Source organism: Scyliorhinus torazame, unplaced genomic scaffold (assembly GCF_047496885.1).
Source record: "Scyliorhinus torazame isolate Kashiwa2021f unplaced genomic scaffold, sScyTor2.1 scaffold_1879, whole genome shotgun sequence".
NCBI lineage: Eukaryota > Metazoa > Chordata > Chondrichthyes > Carcharhiniformes > Scyliorhinidae > Scyliorhinus > Scyliorhinus torazame.
The window spans coordinates 885-24,143 of record NW_027309606.1 but is presented as its reverse complement, the minus strand read 5'-3'; the positions used below and the strand labels follow the sequence as shown (position 1 = coordinate 24,143).

The 23,259-nt window shown below is 51.1% G+C and overlaps 1 pseudogene; it reads left to right on the top strand.

The window, feature by feature from the left end:
• The first annotated feature begins 1,861 nt into the window (after nt 1-1,861).
• LOC140407728 (neuronal acetylcholine receptor subunit alpha-2-like) lies at nt 1,862-22,940 on the top strand (annotated as a pseudogene).
• The last annotated feature ends 319 nt before the right edge of the window (nt 22,941-23,259 follow it).

Here is a 23,259-nt window from a genome sequence, read left to right as displayed (position 1 = left end):
TCATGGAGTTCACCTGACCCACAACTTTTAATAGATTGTGGTATGGGGAGCACACGGCTCACTCTGCAGGAGTGGTACAGCAGAAATGGAAAAGTATTTTTTAAAGCAAAACAATGTTTATTCTATGAATTCAAGTTAACCTTTTTGAAACATGCAGTGAACACCTTAGCAACCATCAACTCAAATACAACCCCCAAATAATACAACATTAAGTAATCCTTAATATCTTCCCAAACAAAATCCAGAAGACAAAAGAAACACCTTTTAACAGAAGTACATCAGGTTTACATTCACGACTGAGAACATTTATAATTCTGAATTCACCAAATGATCAAGAGATAGTCTTTTGATGGCAGAGAGATCAACAGTACACCTGCTCTGGCTTCAGCTCCAACACCGAAAATGAAACTAAATCACACCCTGCAGCAACAGCCTAAAATGAAAGTAAAAAGCTGACAGACAGCCCAGCTCCACCCACTCTCTGACATCACTGCAGTAGTAAACACACATTTCTTAAAGGTACTCTCACTACAGATATTTATATACACACCCATTTATAAATACCCATTTCTTAAAGGTACTCTCACATGACAAAGTATATAGGTGGAGAGCCCCGTGCGTCATGGGCTGGAGTGGAGAGTGAAGGTGAGTTGATTGCGGCAGAACAGATCCTCGGGAACCACTCAGCACAAACTGCTGAATTAATAGCTTTAACGAAGGCCCTGGAAGGGGCAAAGGAAAGCGAATCAATGTGTACACTGACATTATGTACACTTTTGGTGTAGTTCATCATTATGTGACAGCTTGGAGTAGGCGAGGGATTGTGACCTCCAGTGGAGGACACATACTGCATGAGTATTTAATCAAGGCCTTGATCCTGGCCGCCCGACAGCCCTTAGAAGCAGCCGTGATTAAGGTCAAAGCCCATCGGAGAATTGAGAATTACGCACAGTAAGGTAATAGTTGGGCCGACCAGGCAGCGGAAGACCTGTTAGAGCAGGAACGGGTGGAAATGCAGACTCCAGGAATAGCAGCCGTGAAGGCCACAGACAATGCCGATATTGATGGAAGGCAGGTGCGAGAACAAGCACCAGAGGAGGAAAAGGGTGGCGAAATAACCGGGGACGGATAGACCATGATGGAATATGGAGGAGAGAGGGAAAGGTAATAGCCCCTGAGGCCGTGCAACAATCCCTGTTAGACATATACCATGGACAGGCGCACAGAGGGAGAGACAATATGATCAAACTATTAAAGGAATGTTGGTGGTGGAAGGGAATGGCCAGGGATGTGACCAAATTCTGCCAGCGATGAACACAGTGCACCCTGGTGGAAGCAGGCCGTCCCTGCAGGATAAAAATGGGAAGTCAGCCCCGGCCCAAGGGACCATGGGAAAAGTTGCAACTAGATTTTAAATTTTACTGGGCCTTAGCCTCAGGTACAGGGTAGAACATACCGTTTGGTGATCGTAGATCAATCCACCCGGTGGCTGGAAGCATTCCCGTGTAAGGACACCACCGCTAGTACCGTGGCTTTGATATTGGCTAATGGAATAATACCAAGGTGGGGGGGGGGGGGGGTGCCCCTCCAACTGGATTCTGACCCAGGGGCCCATTTCATGGGAAAAGCCATGAAAGAGGACTGTAAAGTTTTGGGAATCCAGCAAAGATTCCTCATCCCATCCCATCCTCAGAGCTCGGGAATGGTGGAGCGGATGAACCTTAAAAACTGCCTGGCCAAAGCTATATTGCAGGAAGGGGATAATTGGGTACGGGCCCTGCCGGCAATATTGTTGCGACAAAGAGCCGCCCCCGCCCGGGGAACATGTCTAGCCCCTTTTCAGCTAATGACAGGAAGAGCAATGCGCCTCCCGGAGGAGCTGATAACTGGAGGGGCGGAACTCGAGATAAACAAAGGAACTGTACTGCGATGTATGAAAGATCTGGTAAACCGCCTGCATGTCCTTAAGGGTCAGGTAATTGCACAGCAACAGCAGAGAGATTGGACCAAACTGACTGGAACGGTTACCCCAAAACTACCAACACCAGGGGATAGGGTCATGGTCAAACTCATGACAGGTAAAAAGGGACTCGGGGTTCGATGGGAGGGACCCGATGCAGTAATCATTGCTGGACAAACATGTGCCTTAATAGACGAGAAACCCAGTCCGCAGTGGTGGCGGCACTGGACACAGTGAAACCATCCCCTCATGAGTAGTCCCATAGTCACAAAGACTGAGAGAACCCTCCGGTGGGTCAGCGGATCCAAGGAGCAGGCGGTCGCCATGGCATTGGCAGCTGCTGCACTTGTAACAGGAATTATCTGGGTTTGTAGCTGGGCCACCAGAGTGTCTCAGGATATGTGACAAAGGCACGGAGAGGATGTATTCCAGGAAGGAGGGGAAATTATGCGAATGATAGAATACTAATTGAGCGCCGGAAGGCATTTGTTTGTCCCCACAGGATTCTATTGCTAGCACACTTTAGGGCCCCACTTCATCTCTGGTTACGACCATCGACATCGACCTCCTCACCATGGACACGGAAGGAGCCGGACATCACTGACACAAAAACAATGATCGCATGTATACTAATGTCCCGAGGGTGTGTCGGGCTGCTGTAAATGTTGTGCGAGATGCAAGGGAAGGAGTGGTATAGGTTTATATTATGATGGGACTCAAGGAGCGTCATTCTCCGACCCCCCGCCGGGTCAGAGAATGGCCGTTGGCCGCCGTGAATCCCGCCCACCGCCGATGTCTCCGGTACCGGAGATTGGGCGGGGGCGGGAATCGGGCCGCGCCGGTTGGCATGATCCCCCGCTCAATTCTCCGGCCCGGATGGGCCGAAGTCCCGCCCAGAAACTGCCTGTCTCGCCGGCGTAAATCAAACCTGGTATTTACCGGCGGGACCAGGTGACGTGGGCGGTCTCCCGGGTCCTGGGGGGGGGGGCGCGTGGCGATCTGACCCCGGGGGGTGCCCCTACAGTGGCCTGGCCCGCGATCGGGGCCCACCGATCCGCGGGCGGGCCTGTGCCGTGGGGGCACTCTTTCCCTTCCGCCTCCGCCACGGCCTCCACCATGGCGGAGGTGGAAGAGACTCTCCCCACTGCGCATGCGCGGGAAACTGTCGGCGCTAGCTGACGCTCCCGCGCATGCGCCGCATTTCCGCGCCAGCTGGCGGGGCAACAAACGCCATTTCCGCCAACTGGCGGGGTGGAAATCACCCGGCGTCGGCCTAGCCCCTCAATGTTGGGGCTAGGCCGCCAAAGATGCGGAGCATTCCGCACCTTTGGGCCGGCGCGATGCCCGTCTGATTGGCGCCGTTTTTGGCGCCAGTCGGCGGACATCGCGCCATTGGTGGAGAATTTCGCCCAGGATGTCTGCACAAAGGGGATTCTATACGTCCCTGGAGGCAGCTTATACAAATTATTGCAATTCCGAAATATCTTGGCCCTTTCTCAGTTGGGAACCCAGGATCATGGGAATTCCCGGTGATACGGAACGCTGGGATGCAGGACCTTTGCCCCCAGGCAGGATGACATTGGTTTTTAAAATGACCCATCAGAAAACGTTAAATGCCCTCGATGGCCCGAATCGCCCGATTGTGAAATATAAAGTTATAGGGAACCGCCTGGAGATTCACTGTCTGGATCCCTGCCACGCACCTCACCGCAATGAAAATCATGAGATGATATGTGATAGATTAACAGTTTTGTATCAGGGAAGTGAGGTAGGCAGCCAGTCAGCACAGGAGCCCGAGAATCGGGTGGGTTATTGTAGGAAGCAAGGACCCCACCAGATCAGGGTGGGGACCAGGCAGAAACCGACCACCACCACTGTGACACCGGCGAGCTCCGGCTCGGTCACAACCACAAGTCCAAGGATGACCCCCAGGCCCGAATGTGCTGAGCATATCACTGGCCACACTGTGGGACACGGGTTAGTTCTGACCCTCACTGACGAATCAGTAATGATAGTACCAGGATATGAACATGTAAAAGTTATGATTAATCTCCCCCCCCCCCACCCCCCCACCTCCCCCCCCCCCCCCCCCCTCTCACCCCCCCCCCCCCCCTCCAGCATGATGGCCTGGGATCTGCCTTCTGCAGTTTTCTCAACTAAGTTTTGAATAATATGGCGGGAAAAGTCGCCAATGGATCTGCCGGGTTACTCACCACTTTTCCAGCCCAAAGTCACACCCAGTCAAAAAATCGGAAAATTCTGCCCGGAAGATCCATTTAAAATTCTGGGACCGGGATTCATTGAGGTCAGGACGGAAGGGGACAAATACATTACAAGACCAGTGACTCCCAGAACCACATCGAATACAGCTCCTCACACCCCGCTCCCTGTAAGGATTCCATCCCATTCTCCCGGTTTCTTCACCTCCGCTCCATCTGTTCTGATGATGCCACCTTCAAATACAGCGCTTCGGATATCTCTGCCTTTTTCCTCAATGAGGTTTCCCCTGTGCTCAACACGGCTCTCAACTGTGTCTGACCCATTCCCCACACCCCTGCCCTCACCCCTTCCTCTCCCTCCCTCCAGAACTATGACAGGGTCTCGCTTGTCCTCACTTTACACCCACCAGCCCCAACATTGAGAGGATCATCCTCCGCCATTTCCACCAGCTCCAGCAGGATGGCAGCAGGAGACACATCTTCCCAACACCCCCATCAGCATTCCGCAGGGACCACTCCCTCTGTGACACCCTGCTCCCTTCCTCCAGCACCCCCATCAGCATTCCGCGGGGACCACTCCCTCTGTGACACCCTGCTCCCTTCCTCCAGCACCCCCAAATCCTCATCCCCTTCCCACACCACCTTCCCTTGTAATCACAGAAGGTGTAACCCCTGCCCCTGTACCTGCTCCCTGTCCAAGGCCTCAAACACTCCTCTCAGGTCCAGCAATCTTTCACTTCACCCCCTTCAATTTGGTTTGTTGTATTTGCTGCTCCCAATGTGGTCTCCTCTACACTGGAGAGACTAAATGCAGACTGGGTGACCGCTTTGCGGAACACCTTCACTCAGTCTGCAAGAATGACCCAACCTTCCTGTCTCTTGTCATTTCAGCTCAGCATCTTGCTCTCATGTCCACATGTCCGTCCTTGGCCTGTTGCAATGTTCCAGTGAAGCCCAACACAAACTGGAGAAACAGAACCTCCTCTTCCGATTGGGCAGGTTGCAGCTTTCTGGACTTAACACTGAGTTCAACAACTTTGTCTGTCCCAATGTAAACCCCCCTCCCATCCCCCACAGGGCCACCTGTCACTTGTTCTTCAGTTTTGCTTTCACTGAGCACTGATCTTTGTCCGGATATGAACACATTCTGCTGTCTTATCTTTGTGCCACTATCAGCTCCTTTTATTCCGGAATGATGAAACTCACAGTCCCGTTGCCTTGTGTCCGTCACATCTTTGTCTCTGGGGGGGATTTGAAGCCTGCACGAGCCACGTGCGTGGGATCAGCGGCACGAACTGAAAATCCCGCGGGAATCGGGAAATGCGATTCCCATGGAGAGATGGCGATTCCCGACTCTCCAAGCCCCTCACCAGGGGCCTGAACCACAGTTGAATACATTTCCACCCAATTAAATCTTATTAGCGGCCCCCCCCACCACGTGATTACCCCCTCAGTCAATATTCACACCTTGCTGACGGCAGGTCAATGGGCTTCCCCTTAGGTTTGGGCAGGTGAGAGGCAGTCGAGGGGATCCCTCAGGCAGCACGGGGGTGGGGGAGGGGGGTTAGAGGAACACGGCCTTGCCCCCTGGTGGGGTGCAGTGCCACATGCAGACCCCAGTGGGAGCCCCATGAGGAGAAGAGTTTGGTTTCAGTGATTTTCAAAACATGTTTCAACCATTTACGTTTTTGCAGCAAATGTGTCCCTCGCTGGGTGAACTCTTCGTGTTAAACCAACTTAATGTGGGCAACTTGCACTCAGTGAATCAGAAACGTCACTTATCAAAATCCACCCAGAAGGGGAGCAGCTATTGGCTCATTGTCGCTGCTTCCTCTTTAACTTCGTTACCTCCTGTGAAAAAGGAGATTAAAGCAGCTTCTGTCGGCTGGGACACTTTGTGTTTCAATGTATTTACTGGACCTGCAATAAACGGTGTGGATAAAGAGGATTGTTATTCTGTTGAGATGATCAGTAAAACTCTTTTTGCTGTGACTCTGTCACTCTGTGTTTCTGGGGGTAAGTACAAGTTTTAGTTTGGTTTGGAGAAGTTTAACTTGTTCTAAAAGAACTCTCCCTGGTTTGTGCTGCGGTGTCTCTGCACCTGTAACTTGTGTGAATTCTAGAGTTAGAACATTCAAACTGGACATGAGAGTTACAGCAGAATTTATCACCACATTGAGAATGTTCAATGCACCTGACACAGAGTTACACAGACTGGGAACACGGGTCAGAAAACTCGGTTTTCCCATTCCTCTCTGTTACTCATTTAATGTGACAATGGGTTTGAGTGACAGTCTGGACATTAAGTGGGTGTGTTTGGGGTGGATTGAATTAATCTGTACATTAATTGGGTGTGTTTGGGGTGGATTGAATTAATCTATACATCGAGCTGAAGCACAAATGATGGTCAGGAGATCGAGGGCGTGTCCTGTTCATTTTAAAATTGTTGTTTGGGGTGTTTAATATTGGACTGAATCACCCAATCGGTCAGCTCAATGTCGCTGTCTCAATGCAGCAACACATCTGAATGATGACACAATGCTTTTCTCTCTCTCATTTCCCAGAATGGCAGCTTTAATTGAGAGCTCAACTTCCTGAAAAGGCAGCTAAAACCACCGCTTTCTGACTGAGGGACACAAGTGCCCCAAACTGAGCCAGGCTGACACATGAGCTTCACTGCTGCTGTAGAATGTCAGCCTGCGCTCTCACCAGATCTGTTTCACAGACAGAATACAGTCAGGAACATCCTCATCATCTCCCAACCTGCCGATCAAAGGGACAGGCTCTCTGCCGGGAATGGGATTGGTTAATCTTCCAGAGTTCAGTCCTGCCTTCTCAGAACAAGAAGTGCAAACCGGGCCAGAAAGGGGAAGCACCATTTTCTGCATCAAAGTGGAGCCTCACTGTCCTTGTGATATTGTGATGATCCAAGGGTGATTGCAGAGTGTGGACCCTCCACAGTGTCCTGTAGAGATGGGGGTGGGAAAAATATATCTTCATTCACTGACAGAGGAACACACAATAAACACAGGCAGTCTCCAGAACTTGATCCGAGCCTTGTACGTCGTGGTGTTCCATAAGATCATAAGACATAGGAGCAGAATTAGGCCACTCGGCCCATCGAATCTGCTCCGCCATTCAATCATGGCTGATATTTTTCTCATCCCCATTCTCCATCCTTCTCCCCATAACCCCTGATCCCCTCATTGATCAAGAACCTATCTATCTCTGTTTTAAAGACACTCAGTGATTTGGCCTCCACAGCCTTCTGCGGCAAAGAGTTCCACAGATTCACCGCCCTCTGGCTGAAGAAATTCCTCCTCATCTCTGTTTTAAAGGATCATCCCTTTAGTCTGAGATGGTGTCCTCTGCTTCTAGTTTTTCCTACAAGTGGAAACATCCTCTCCACGTCCACTCTATCCAGGCCTCGCAATATCCTGTACGTTTCAAGACAATCCCCCTCATCCTTCTAAACTTCAACAAGTCCAGACCCAGAGTCCTCAACCGTTCCTCATACAACAAGCTCTTCATTCCAGGGATCATTCTTGTGAACCACCTCTGGACCCTTTCCAAGGCCAGCACATCCTTCCTCAGATACGGGGACCAAAACTGCTGACAATACTCCAAATGGGGTCTGACCAGAGCCTTATTAAGCCTCAGAAGCACATCCCTGGTCTTGTATTCTAGCCCTTTCGACATGAATGCTAACATTGCATTTGCCTTCTTAACTGCCGACTGAACCTGCACGTTAACCTTCGGAGAATCATGAACAAGGACTCACAAGTCCCTTTGTGCTTCTGATTTCCTCAGCATCGCCCCATTTAGTAAATAGTCTACGCCTCAATTTCTCCTTCCAAAGTACATAACCTCACACTTTTCCACATTGTATTCCACTCCTTTGCCCACTCTCATAGCCTGTCCAAATCCTTCTGCAGCCCCCCCTGCTTCCTCAATACCACCTGTCCCTCTACAGATCTTTGTATCATCTGCAAACTGAACAACCGTGCCTTCAGTTCCTTCTTCCAGATCATCAATGTGCATTGTGAAATGTTGTGGACCCAGCACAGACCCCTGAGGCACACCACTAGTCAACGGCTGCCATCCTGAAAAAGACCCCTTTATCCCCACTCTCTGCCTTCTGCCAGTCAGCCAATCCTCTATCAATGCCAGGATCTTACCCTTCACACCATGGGCTCTTATCTTATTTAACAGTCTCCAATGCGGCACCTTGTCAAAGGCCTTCTGGTAATCTAAATAAATCACGTCCGCTGGTTCTCTTTTGTCTAACTTCCTTGTTACTTCCTCAAAGAACTCTAACAGATTTGTCAGACATGACCTCCCTTTGACGAAGCCGTGCTGACTCAGTCCTATTTTCTCCTGCACCCCCAAGTACTCCGCGACCTTATCTTTAATAATGCACTCTAAGATCTTACCAATGAGCGAAGTCAGTTAACCAGTCTATAATTTCCTGTCTTCTGCCTCCCTCCCTTCTTAAACAGCGGTGTTACATTAGCCACTTTCCAGACCTCTGGGATCCTTCCTGCCTCCAGTGATTCCTGAAAGATCACCACCAATGTCTCCACAATCTCCTCAGCTTCTCTTTTAGAACCCTGGGGTGTAGTCCATCCAGTCCAGGTGATTTATCCACCTTCAGACCTTTCAGTTTCCCCAGAACCTTCTCCTTAGTAATGGTCACTGCACTCACCTCTGCCCCCTGATTCTCCTGGAGCTCTGGCATCCCACTGGTGTCTTCCACCGTCAGGACTGATGTAAAGTAACTATTCAGTTCCGCTGCCATTTCTTTGTTTCCTATTATTACCTCTCCAGCCACATTTTCTAGCGGTCCAATGTCTATTTTTGCCTCTCGCCTACCTTTTATATATTGTAAAAACTCTTCCTACCTTCCTTTATATTACTAGCTAGCTTGCACTCATACTTCATCTTCTCCCCCTTATTGCTTTTTTGGTTGTCCTCTGCTTGCTTTTAAAGGCTTCCCAATCCTCTGGATTCCCACTAATCCTCGTCACTTTGTATGCTTTTAAAAAATGTTATGCTGTCCTTGACATCCCTCGTCAGCCATGGCTGCCTTGTCCTCCCCTCAGCATGTTTCATAGACATAGACATAGACATAGAATTTACAGTGCAGAAGGAGGCCATTCGGCCCATCGAGTCTGCACCGGCTCTTGGAAAGAGCACCCTGCCGAAGGTCCAAACCTCCACCCTATCCCCATAACCCAGTAACCCCACCTAATCCCCATAACCCAGTAACCCCACCCTACGGGCAATTTTGGACACTATGGGCAATTTAGCATGGCCAATCCACCTAACCCGCACATCTTTGGACTGTGGGAGGAAACCGGAGAACCCGGAGGAAACCCACGCACACACGGGGAGAACGTGCAAACTCCGCACAGACAGTGACCCAAGCCGGAATCGAACCTGGGACCCTGGAGCTGTGAAGCAATTGTGCTAACCACCATGCTACCGTGCTGCCTTTCCTCCTCCTCGGGATGAATTTCTGTTGTGCCTCCCGAATAACCCCAAAAACTCCTGCCATTGCTGTTCCACTGTCTTCCCTGCTAGTCGCTTTTTCCAATCAACTCTGACCAGCTCCTCCCTCATGTTTTTGCGTTACCCTTATTTAATTGTAATCCGTTACATCTGATTCAGCTTCTCCCTCTCCAACTGCAGGGTAAATTCTATCATGTTGTGGTCACTGCTCCCTAAGGGTTCCTTCACCTTAAGTTCCCTAATCAAGTCTGCCTCATTACACATCACCAAATCCAGAATTGCATGTTCCCTGGTCGGCTCTGTCACAAGCTGCTCCAAAAAATCCATCTTTTAGACATTCCACAAATTCCTTTTTCTGGGATCCACGACCAACCTGATTTTCCCAGTCCACGCACATATTAAAGTTCCACATGATTATTGTGACATTGGCTTTTTTACAGCCGTTTCTATCGCCTGATTTATTTTCTGCCCCACATCCTGTCTCCTGCTAGGGGGCCTGTACATAACTCCCATCAGGGTCTTTTTACCTTGGCGATTCCTCAACTCTACATCGTTCCGGCCAATTTCAATGTGCGCAACAAGCTTATTTAGCTTCTTCTGTCTACTGCGTGCATTTAGGTACAACACGTTCAGTCCTGCATTGACCACCTCCCTTCTCACACTTGTCACCTTTTTTGCTCTGCCTGAGGGTGATGTTGTCCTCTTATTTTTGTTCGCAATTTGCCCTTCAGTTATTACACCTCCTACGCTAACGCTCTGGTTCCCACTCCCCTGCCAAAATAGTGCAAATCCCCTCGAGTGACACTTGCAAACCTCCCAGCCAGGATATTGATGCCACTCCAGTTGAGATGCAACACGTCCTTCTTGTACAGGTCCCACCTGCCCCGGAAGAGATCCCAATGGTACAAAAATCTGAAACCCTTCCTCCTACACCACCAACTTAGCCACGTGTTGAGCTGCACTATCCTATTTCCAGCCTCACTGGCACCTGGCACAGGAAGTAATCCTGAGATTACAACTCTAGAGGTCCTGCTTTTTAGTTTGCTGCCTAACTCCCTGAACTCCTTCTGCAGGACCTCACCGCCCTTCCTTCCTATGCCGTTAGTACCTATGTGTACTACGACCTCTGGCTGTTCACCCTCCCCCTTCAGAATGTCCTGTGTTCATTCAGAGACATCTTTGACTCTGGCACCAGGGAGGCAACACACAATCCTGGAGTCTCTTTCACGTCCACAGAAGTGCCTATCTGTGCCCCTTACTATAGAGTCCCCTTAACTATCACTCTCCTGCACTTTGCTCTCCCCTGCTGAGCAACAGAGGCAGTTGTAGTGCCACTGTTCTGGCTGTTGTTTGCCCTTTTAGGCTATCCCACCAACAGTATCCAAAACGGAATACCTGTTAGAGAGGGGATTCCTGTACTGATAGCCTGCCCTTTCTAATGGTCACCCTTCTGTCTGCCTGCACCTTGGGTGTGACCATATCTCTTTAACTCCTATCTATGATGCTTTCTGCCACCTTCATGCTCCAAGTGCACCCACCTGCCGCTCCAACCGAACCACGCAGTCTGTGAGGAGCTGTCATTGGTTACACTTGCTGCAGACGTAGTCGACGGGAACGCTGTAAGTGTCACAGGTCTGCCACATCTCACAGTTAGAGCACAGCACCCAGCTGAGTCACATTTACGCACTAGTTAATTAATTCAAAATAAACACTTGAACTTATTTTTAGAATAGGTTACAATTAACAACATGGCCCCGGCGCTCGATATTTACTGCAAAATTAAATGCTAAGTACTAATCTCTGCCCTCAGGTTTAGTTACTCCTCTACCTCATTAATCAACTAGTTTTATAGATTTTTCCAACTTTTTTTCTTCAAATTTAACAGATTCCCTACCAGCCAATCAGGTCACAGCTTTACTGTGATGTCACTTCAGTTTTCCCCCCATAATTTGAAAAGGTCGTTAGATCACTTACCTTCCCAGGATGCTCTCTGGATTTCTCCCTGCAGATTAACAGTTACAAAGCCAGAAGAAAGAAAACAAAACGAAAGGGAAAAAGCACCTCCTCCCACTTTTCACCAAATTACCACGCTGCTCGAAATTACCAAATTTCAATCCTCATTCGGGCTCTCTCACTCACTCAGGCTGTCTCTACGTCACATGCGCTAAGCTTACTGAGTGTGCGCTTTATGCCTCTCTCTTATATTGAGCCCAGCGGTTGAATACAACTGAGCGGCTTGCTCGGCCATTTCAGAGTCAACCACATGTTCAACCACATGAGAAATGTCAATCTTCTCTCCAAACCCCACACCCTGAGAATGGTTTCAAAATGAATTGCAAGTCAATTACTTCCTCTTGTCTCAAGAGACTTCATGCTTGTTTGACAGATTGAAAGATTTAATTTCATTTTTATGGACCTATTATCCTGTTGGTCCATTTTTGCTGAAATGCAGAGATCAGCTTTGATAGCGGAGATTTCACTCAGTGGAAACAGCACATTAACCCCAGGCACATCTTGCTCAATAGTCCGAATCGGCACTGATTTCAGAGGGCAAACTATCTCAGTTATATCCATTTTAATCAATGCAAAATTAACAGCTCATTAATTCAGATTGATTGCATAAACTGCAAGGATTGCACCGTCGAGGGAGACGGATAGATTGTATTCAGCAAGGATTAATTCTCTGAAAGTTAAAATACCAGCTGTGTCTTAATGATAGTACTCTCTGGTCCTGACAACTACACAAACCTGTTGCGTTTGCTTGTTTCAGTGCAGACGGGAAGTTTGCTGACACACATGACAAAGTCTCACCTCGACACCATGCGCAGATTTCAGTGGGTGCCCCCAGCCATCTACAAGAGCTCCTGCAGCATTGACGTCACATTCTTCCCATTCGACCAGCAGAATTGCAAAATGAAATTTGGCTCCTGGACCCACGACAAGTCCAAGATTGATTTGAGGAGCATGGGCAGGAACGTGGGTCTCAGGGACTATTGAGAGAGTGGCGAGTGGGCAATAGTCAACGCTGTGGGAATTTACAACAGCAATAAGTCTGACTGTTGCTCTGAGGTGGATGTCGATATCACATACTCTTTCATTATACGGAGGCTCCCCCTCTTCTACATCATTAACCTCATCATTCCCTGTTTGCTCATCTCCTGTCTAACTGTTCTGGTCTTCTATTCACCATCGGGCTGTGGAGAGATCACACTTTGTATATCAGTGTTGCTCTCCCTCACTGTCTTCCTGCTGCTTATAACAGAGATCATCCCCTCCACCTCCCTGCTCATCCCTTTAATCGGCAAATACCTGCTCTTCACCATGATCTTCGTCACCCTCTCCATTGTCATTGATGTGTTGTGTAGGCTGGGTCGATGTGGACTGCACTTGATGCAGTGTAGCAAGAAACAGACCTCCAACACTTGATAAGATGCAACACGATTTTATTGAACATCTAAACTATTATAGGATGTTCAACTGTGGGTTGACACTCTGCTGACTTGACTGGAGACCTGATATTAGCCTAACCAGGCTTAGTAGCTACCACATGGTGTTTGCACTGGCCAGCTCACAAACTCTGACTGTCTCAGAGGCTGGGTCCCGAGAGAGTGGGGAAAACTGGTGCCCTCTGGCTTTATAGTGGTTGTGTCCTGTCTGGTGATTGGCTGCTCTGTTCTGTGTGCTTACTGGTCATCCTGTGTGTCAATCACAGCCTGTCTGCACTCCATTGTATACACAGATGTATATTATGACATCTCCCCGCTTTTTTTTTGTATTGTGTGTGTTGAGATAATAAATATTAAGGTGCTTGTGCGTGTGGATGTGTATATGTGTGTGACTATATACAGAATGTGCTAAAATGACCTTATGTACACAGGAAGGTGTCGCTAGAGCAGATGTAGGGCAGATGAAATGGTAAAAAACGATATTTACAGAGGTCAAAACGATAAGGTAACACAGTTGTGCAAAAGGTCAGTCTACAAGTTTAGTCTCTGCGGCGGGCGACGAATTCTGGTTGACCGTCTCAAGGGTGGAGCAGGGGCCGCCTGCACCTGGATGGGCGAGACTGCCGCCAATGCGGTGGTCACAGAGGTTGGCAGAATTGCTGGTAGATCGGTGGCCTCGTGGTAGGACACGTCCGGAGGAAGAATTGTGTGAGACGGGACATCATGGTTAGGTGGCGGGCGTGGAACTCTGCGCAGCGCCCGTCTGTTGCGTTGTAGGAAGGAGCCACCAGCCATGCGGACGAGGAACGATCTCGGGGCCACTTGCTTGACCACCACAGCTGTGGTGGACCAGCCGCCGTCAGGCAATTGCACACGAACACGATCAGTTGGGACCAGCTTGTGGAGATCCGTGGCATGAGCGTCGTCTGCTGATTTCTGTTGGGCCCGAGACTGCTGCATCTTTTGTGTGACCGTGAGGTGGTCAAGGTCTGGAACATGGATGTCTAGAACCGTTGTTCGCAGAGTGCGATTCATGAGCATTTGTGCGGGAGACAGCCCAGTGGACAGAGGGGATGCTCTGTATGCCAGCAGCGCCAAGTTGAAGTCGGAGCCTGAGTCTGCAGCCTTGCATAGTAATCTCTTGACGATATGGACCCCTTTTTCGGCCTTCCCGTTTGACTGCGGGTAGTGGGGGCTGGAGGTTACGTGAGGTCCTGGCTTGGGTCAGTGGATATTTTGGTCTCTTTGGTAGGGTCGAAGAACGCCAGAACCGGGGCTGTGGTGAGTTTTGCCCTCAGCTCACTCCATTCGTTCTCATGAGCGGGCAGCCACTGGAATTCCGTCGACTTTTTGACAAGATGGCGGAGGGCTGTGGTGTGTGCCGCCATGTTGGGAATGAACTTCCCGAGGAAGTTGACCATCCCTAGAAAGTGGAGGACCGCCTTCTTGTCCTCTGGGTTCTTCATGGCGTTGATCGGCGAGACCTTGTCAGCATCTAGCCGCACGCCTTGCTGCGATATGCGGTCACCAAGGAATTTGATTTCTGATTGACCGAACGAGCACTTTGCTCTGTTGAGTCGGAGGCCATGCTCATGGATTCTGTGGAATACCTGCTTGAGGCGATCGATGTGTTCTTGAGGAGTTGTAGACCAGATTATGACATTGTCAACATACACGCGCACCCCCTCAATACCCTCCATCATCTGTTCCATGATGCGGTGAAATACCTCTGAGGCAGGGATGATGCCAAAAGGCATCCGGTTGTAGCAGTAGCGACCGAGCGGGGTATTGAATGTGCACAGCTTGCGACTGGATGCCTCCAGCTCTATTTGCCAGAACCCCTTGGAGGCGTCCAGCTTCGTAAAGAGTTTGGCATGAGCCATCTCGCTGGTCAACTCTTCTCGTTTTGGTAGCGGGTAATGTTCCCTCATGATGTTGCGGTTTAAATCCTTGGGGTCGATGCTGATTCGAAGCTCCCCTGACGGCTTCTTGACGCAGACCATGGAGCTGACCCAGTCCGTGGGTACTGTGACCTTTGATATGATGCCCTGGTCCTGGAGGTCCTGTAACTGCTGCTTGAGGTGGTCCTTGAGGGGTGCCGGCACCCGACGTGGTGCGTGGATCACAGGGGTGGCGTTTGGCTTGAGCAGGATTTTGTATCGGTATGGGAGTGTGCCCATTCCATCGAACACGCTGTGGTACTGTGTGATGATGTCATCAATTTCAGCCTGGAAGTTCTCATCAGGTGAGGCCGTCGCCTGTGAGGATGACGTGGTGTGGACTCATTGAACCAAGTTCAGGAGTTTGCAGGCCCGAGCACCGAGCAGGGATGCTCTGTCAGGTCCCACGATCTCAAATCGCAGTGTCGCTTTAAATTACTTATTGGAAAATCACAGTTGGCATGAGCCACTGGCAGCTATGGCATTGCCATTGTAGTCAAGGAGCTGGCAGGCCGGTGGAAGAATGCTTGGTCTGACGCGGATGGTGTCGAGATCGGATTTGGAGATGAGGTTCGCCAATGCGCTGGTGTCCAGTTGGAACCTGATGCAAGTTTTGTTGACTGTGAGGACAGCACACCACTCATCGTCGGGATCCACGCTGAGGATCGGGAGGTGCGTCGCTGTCTTGGAGAAAGGCAGCGCATGCTTTGTAATGATGCCCACCCGGTATGGAGATTTCAGGCACGCAGCATCAGGATCTGTTGGGCTGTCGGGGTCGGAGTCTGGCATGGCCTGCTGTATTGAACGGATGCTTCTGCGCCGCGGCTGGGATCGCTGGATGCTGGGTAGTGGAGCAGATCTGCAAAGGGCTGCGTGGTGGCCAAGCTTGCCACACTGTAGACACCGTCGTGATTTCGCTGGACACTGCCGCTTTAAATGGGCGGTGCCACAATTCGGACACGTCATGACGCAAACGTCAGCGCGTTCCGTGCGCCATCGCGCATGCGCAGTGCGGTTGAACGACGTACGAACCTGCGCAGTCTGGTCGTCGGTCTCGCCGTCCCCTCGGTCGTGGCGCGCATGTGCAGGGGCCCGGGAAAAGCGCGCGGAATTGCCACTCTCGTCGATACTGAGGCCCTGCATTTGTGCGATGGCCTGCACCCGTTCCACCTCGTGGGAGGTTAGCTTTGCCGTTTCTGCAGCCCTGATGTGGGAGTACCGATTGTTAGCATGTTCGTGGAGAACGCACGTTTCAATGGCGATGGTGGGGGTGAGCTGTTTGACTTTCAGGAGCTGCTGCCGAAGGGAAACGGAGTGGACCCCGAAAACGATCTGATCCAGGATCATGGAATCAGTGGTCGAGTCATCGTTACATGACTGCACGAGGATGCGGAGATGTGTCAGAAAGGATTGAAAAGGTTCATCCTTACCCTGAAGCCTCTGCTGGATAACGTACCGTTCAAAGCTCTCATTCACCTCAATGTCGCAGTGGCTGTCGAACTTCAGTGGGACTGTTTTAAATTTTGTCTTGTCTTCGCCTTCAGCGAATGTGAGGGAGTTGTAGATGTGGATGGCGTGGTCCCCGGCTGTGGAGAGGAATAGTGCGATCTTCCTGGTGTCCGATGCAGCCTCGAGGTCGGTGGCTTCTAGATAGAGTTGGAACTTTTGTTTGAAGATCTTCCAATTTGCACCGAGGTTGCCGGCGATGCGGAGCTGCGGAGGAGGGCGGATGTTTTCCACGTCACCGGATCGCTGTTTGCTGGTTAACGCTGATTCACTCAAGGTAGATCCGTCAATTTTCAGCATCACTCACTGGCACCATGATGTGTTGGGTAGGCTGGGTCGATGTGGACTGCACTTGATGCAGTGTAGCGAGAGATTGACCTCCAACACTTGATAAGATGCAACACGATTTTATTTAACATCTAAACTATTATACATGTTCAACATGTTCAACGGGCAGCACGGTAGCATTGTGGATAGCACAATTGCTTCACAGCTCCAGGGTCCCAGGTTCGATTCCCGGCTTGGGTCACTGTCTGTGCGGAGTCTGCACATCCTCCCCGTGTGTGCGTTGGTTTCCTCCGGGTGCTCCGGTTTCCTCCCACAGTCCAAAGTGTCATGATATTCAAACACACACATCATGATGGACACACTAACAGGCAAATCAGAGTACACAACACCACAACCAATCACAGACAAGAACACCAACCACATAAAAAGCACGAGCACGACACCTGGTGGTCAGTAGGTCTGGGGAGAAGGGAACAAGAAAGAGCTGTTGAAACACCACAAGCAGGGAGCCCCCCACGTGCAGAGTGCAAAGACCAAACTGTAAATAGTGAGTTTAAATAAAGAAGCGTTGTACCATATGCAACTGTGTTGGCTCATCTGTGTGTCAGAACACCCAACACCACATGGTACAGGAGTGGATCGATACCTGCCTACTAACCTGCCATTCTGGACATGGACCACACCGGCAAACCGCAGCCGATGCAAGTCACGGGGAACCTAGGCACCAACTGGAAGCTCTACAGGCAGCGATTTGACCTGTACATCCGTGCCACCGAAAAACAGAATGTCTCGGATGATTCGAAGATTGCAATGCTCCTCTTCTACGCAGGCCCGCACGCAACCGATGTCTTTAACTCACTGGTGTTCGAAGAAGGCGAAAACCAGGCCAAATATGACACGGTCATCCTCAAACTGGACCAGCACTTTCAATTTGAAGTAAACGAAAGTTTTGAAAGATACATCTTTCAGCAACGCCTGCAAGGTAAGGAGGAGCTTTTTCAACCCTTTTTGACGCACCTCCGGATTCTAGCGCAGTCCTGCGGTTACGGCACCACTACAGAGTCCATGATCAGGGACCAGATTGTTTTTGGCGTTGCCTCTAGTGGCCTACGCCAGCAGCTTCTTAAAATGAAAAGCCTCACCTTAGCGTCTGCTGTGGAAGCCTGTGTCCTCCATGAAAATGCTACCTGCCGTTTTGCCCGATTTCAGGCGTCCGAGTTGGCACGGAGGGGGTCCCCAGCCGTCGAATCGGCAAGCCAGGCCGCCCACGACGTCGAACGCATCCAGGCCGTCGATTTCTTCCCGACCCACGGCCCGGACGACAGCGGCCGCTTCCCGCGCTTTTCGCTGTCTCCCGCGCAGGTGCGCGCCAAAAATAACGGCCACAACGAGGGACGCACTGCGCAGGCGCGCCCACCGCAAGATCGCACTGCGCATGCGCAGTGGCGCAACGAACGCCGTGACGTCATGACGTGCAGCAATTGTGGAGGTCTACACTTAAAAGGGCAATGTCCTGCAAAAAACCGACAGTGCCACAGATGTGCCATGATGGGCCACTACGCAGCCCGCTGTCGTGCGGCTCAAACCATGGATCCGGCGCATCCTCGACAACCTCGCACACGAGTCAGGACCGTCCAGCCCAAGCATCAAGACTTCCAGTTAAGTGATGCAGATGACCAGGATGCCTTCCGAGTTGCCGTCATTGATGTCAACAAGGTCAATGCCATCAATCCAGCCGATGAGTGGTGTGCCACCCTGACGGTCAACCGATCGCGCGTCGCCTTCCGTCTGGACACCGGCGCATCCGCCAACCTGATTGCTTACTCTGCAGTCCAGGCCATGAAGGTCAAACCACCCATCACACCATCCCGGCTTAAGATGGTTGACTATAACGGGAACGTTATCCCGTCCATAGGATCTTGCCAGCTACAGGTGACTCACAAGAGGTACACGGCCACACTCCCCTTCGAAGTTGTGGGCTCATCAAAGGACTCGTTACTGGGCGCACAAGCGTGTAAGGTCCTTCACCTGGTACAGCGCATTATGTCTCTCTCTCCAGATGAGATATCCGACTTCCCGGATGCTGAGTTCCACGCGAATCTCCATTCCCTCCTCGCTCACAACCAGGAGGTTTTTGAAGGCATGGGGACATTGCCACACACGTACAAGATTCGACTCAGACCGGATGCCATCCCTGTCGTTCACGCACCTCGCAGGGTTCCTGCGCCTCTCAAAGACCGCCTCAAGGCACAACTGCAGATTCTTCAGGACCAAGGGGTCCTATCCAAGGTCACGGAGCCCACGCCATGGGTCAGCTCCATGGTCTGTGTAAAGAAGCCCTCTGGCGAGCTCCGTATATGTATAGATCCAAAAGATCTGAACAACAACATCATGCGGGAACACTATCCCATCCCGAAACGAGAAGACCTCACCAGCGAGATGGCGCGAGCCAAGATATTCACTAAATTGGATGCGTCCAAAGGATTCTGGCAGATCCAACTGGACCCGGCCAGCCGAAGACTATGCACATTCAACACCCCTTTTGGCAGATTCTGCTACAACCGGATGCCATTCGGCATCATTTCGGCATCTGAAGTATTCCACCGCATTATGGAGCAGATGATGGAAGGCATCGAAGGGGTACGTGTATATGTGGACGATATCATCATTTGGTCCACCACTCCGCAGGAACACATGCATCGTCTTCGACGTGTCTTTACCCGCATACGACAAAATGGCCTGCGTCTCAACCGTGCGAAGTGTGGTTTCGGCCAGACGGAGCTGAAATTCCTCGGGGACCACATCTCAAGGTCCGGGGTCCGTCCCGATGCAGACAAGGTTAGCGCCATCACAGCCATGCCACGACCGGCTGACAAGAAGGCTGTCTTAAGATTCCTGGGCATGGTCAACTTCCTTGGGAAGTTCATTCCCAACCTGGCTTCTCATACAACAAATATGCGCCATCTCGTAAAAAAATCGACGGAATTCAACTGGCACCAATCGCATCAGCGGGAATGGGAGGAGCTCAAGCACAAACTGGTCACGGCACCAGTGCTGGCCTTCTTTGACACGACTCGCCCTACAAAGATCTCAACAGACGCCAGCCAATCTGGTATTGGAGCGGTACTCCTGCAAAAAGACAGCACGTCATCATGGGCCCCGGTTGCGTATGCCTCACGAGCCATGACCCCTACCGAACAGCGCTACGCGCAAATCGAAAAAGAATGCCTGGGCTTGTTAACTGGACTGGACAAGTTCCACGACTATGTGTATGGCCTGCCACGATTCACGGTCGAAACTGACCACCGCCCCCTGGTCAACATCATTAACAAAGACCTGAACGACATGACTCCTCGCCTCCAGCGCATCTTACTTAAACTCAGGAGGTACGATTTTGAACTGATCTACACTCCGGGGAAGGAACTCATCGTGGCGGACACTCTTTCCCGAGCAGTGAGCACACCACCAGATGCAGAGGGGTTCGTGCGTCAAATTGAGGCACACGTGACTCTGACAGCAGCAAATCTGCCAGCTGATGATCCTAGTCTGGCCCACATACGCGCAGAGACGGCGACTGACCCTCTTCTGCAGCGAGTGATGCGCCACATGACGGAAGGGTGGCTAAAAGGGCAGTGCCCCCAGTTTTATAATGTGCGAGATGATCTCACCAATATAGACGGGGTCCTTATGAAATCGCATAGGATCGTTATTCCACACAGCGTGCGCCAGATGATTCTTCATCAACTACACGAAGGCCACTTGGGCGTCGAAAAATGCAGACGAAGGGCCCGGGAGGCGGTATATTGGCCGGGGTATTAATGAAGACATAGCCAACATGGTGCTCAACTGCACAACCTGTCAGAGGTTTCAGCCGGCGCAACCTCCGGAAACACTTCTACCACACGAGATGGTGACGTCCCCCTGGGCGAAGGTGGGTGTTGACCTATTTCACGCGCTCGGCAGAGATTACATTGTTATTATAGACTACTTCTCAAACTACCCGGAAGTCATGCCTCTCCATGATCTGACGTCGTCCGCAGTCATTGGGGCCTGCAAGGAAACGTTTGCTCGCCATGGCATTCCAAGGACTGTCATGTCAGACAATGGACCTTGTTTTGCCAGCCGTGAATGGTCGTCCTTTGCCGCAGCATATGGTTTCACTCATGTGACATCCAGCCCTCTGCATCCACAATCGAACGGGAAGGCTGAAAAGGGTGTCCACATCGCAAAGCGGCTCCTGTGCAAGGCGGCTGATGCCGGATCGGACTTTAACCTTGCCTTGCTGGCCTATCGATCGGCCCCGTTATCCACGGGCCTCTCGCCAGCGCAGCTACTAATGGGTCGCTCCCTCAGGACGACGGTACCTTCCGTCCTGGCACCGACAACAGACCATGAGGCGGTTCTTCGGAACATGCAACTGCAGCGTGATCGCCAGAAAGGTCGGTACGACACACGAGCGACGGACCTGCCCCCCCTGTCCTCCGGAGACAAAGTACGCGTCCATCAACCGTATGGTGGCTGGTCAGCACCGGCCGAAGTCCTCCGACAAGTGGCTCCCCGCTCGTTCCTGGTTCGCATGCCGGATGGTTCCGTGCGTCGCCGCAATCGGCGCGCCCTTCGCCGACTTCCACGCTCACAGCCACACAGCACGCCAGATCCTCAACAGGCTTCCGAGGATGACTTTGTGGAGCTGCCGCACATCACGCCCTTTCCATCGCCACCCATGGCCATGCCTGCACAGCAGCCGGTGGTTCTTGATCCACCCTTGAGGCGGTCAACCCGAATTCGTCGCAAACCCATTAGACTGGACTTATAACACAGTTCATATGTTTAATAAGTTGCACAATTTTACATGATAACCTGTTGTTGTTTATCGTTCCAGATGTCGTCTGACTGGACAACTGTTCAAGTTTTTTTTTCTTCTTCTCTCGTTCGCATTTCTGTTATGTTATGGTACAACTGGATTCATGTGACGCACTCGACATCGCCCCATGTACATAGTTCCGTCATAGACACATGCTGCACACGGCACGCACACACTCTTAGATGCACTCACGTCACGATCATATTTAATACCACTTAGGCACATATCTTTGTAAAAAGGGGGGATGTCATGATATTCAAACACACACATCATGATGGACACACTAACAGGCAAATCAGAGTACACAACACCACAACCAATCACAGACAAGAACACCAACCACATAAAAAGCACGAGCACGACACCTGGTGGTCAGTAGGTCTGGGGAGAAGGGAACAAGAAAGAGCTGTTAAAACACCACAAGCAGGGAACCCCCCACGTGCAGAGTGCAAAGACCAAACTGTAAATAGTAAGTTTAAATAAAGAAGCGTTGTACCATATGCAACTGTGTTGGCTCATCTGTGTGTCAGAACACCCAACACCACACAAAGATGTGCGGGTTAGGTGGATTGGCCATGCTAAATTGCCTTAGTGTCCAAAATTGCCCTGAGTGTTGGATGGAGTTACTGGGTTAAAGGGATAGGGTGGAGGTGTGGACCTTGGGTGGGGTGCTCTTTCCAAGAGCCGGTGCAGACTCGATGGGCCGAATGGCCTCCTTCTGCACTGCAAATTCTATGAAATCTATGAAACTGCGGTTGATACTATGCTGACATGACTGGAGACCTGATACTAGCCTAACCAGACTTAATAGCTGCCACATCATATTTGCACTGGCCAGCTCACGAACTCTGACTGTCTCAGAGGCTGGGTCTCGAGAGAGCGGGACAACTGCTGCCCTCTGGCTTTATAGTGGTCGTGTCCTGTCTGGTGATTGGCTGCTCTGTTCTGTGTGCTTATTGGTCATCCTGTGTGTCAATCATTGCCTGTCTGCGCTCCATTATATATGTAGATGTACATTATGACAGTCATCACCGTCTTTATCCCCAATGTTCATCATCGCTCGCCCAACACACACAGGATGCCCCGGTGCTTACGCTCCATTTATATATCCTGTTTTTTATACAGTCTGTCTTCATTTCTCAGTGAGGATATTTCACTGCCAGCGAATCTCAGGCTGCTCGAGGAGAGTGAGCCTGTGGTCAGGGAGTGAGTCAACACTCAGTGAGCAACATCCAGAACCATGCTGACATTCCCGCTCCTCCGGCCTTCCCCTTACCCACCCCTCCCCCCCGGCCCTCCCCTTACCCACCCCTCCCCTCGGACCCCCCCTTACCCACCCCTCCCTCCGGACCCCCCCCCCTTACCCTCCCACCACCCCGGACACCCCCTTACCCACCCTCCCGGCGGACCTCCCCTTATCCCCCCCTCCCCCCCGGATCTCCCCTTACCCACTCCTCCACCCCGGACCTCCCCTTACCCACCTCCCCCTCCCTTGACCTGCCCCTAACCACTACACCCCTCCCCA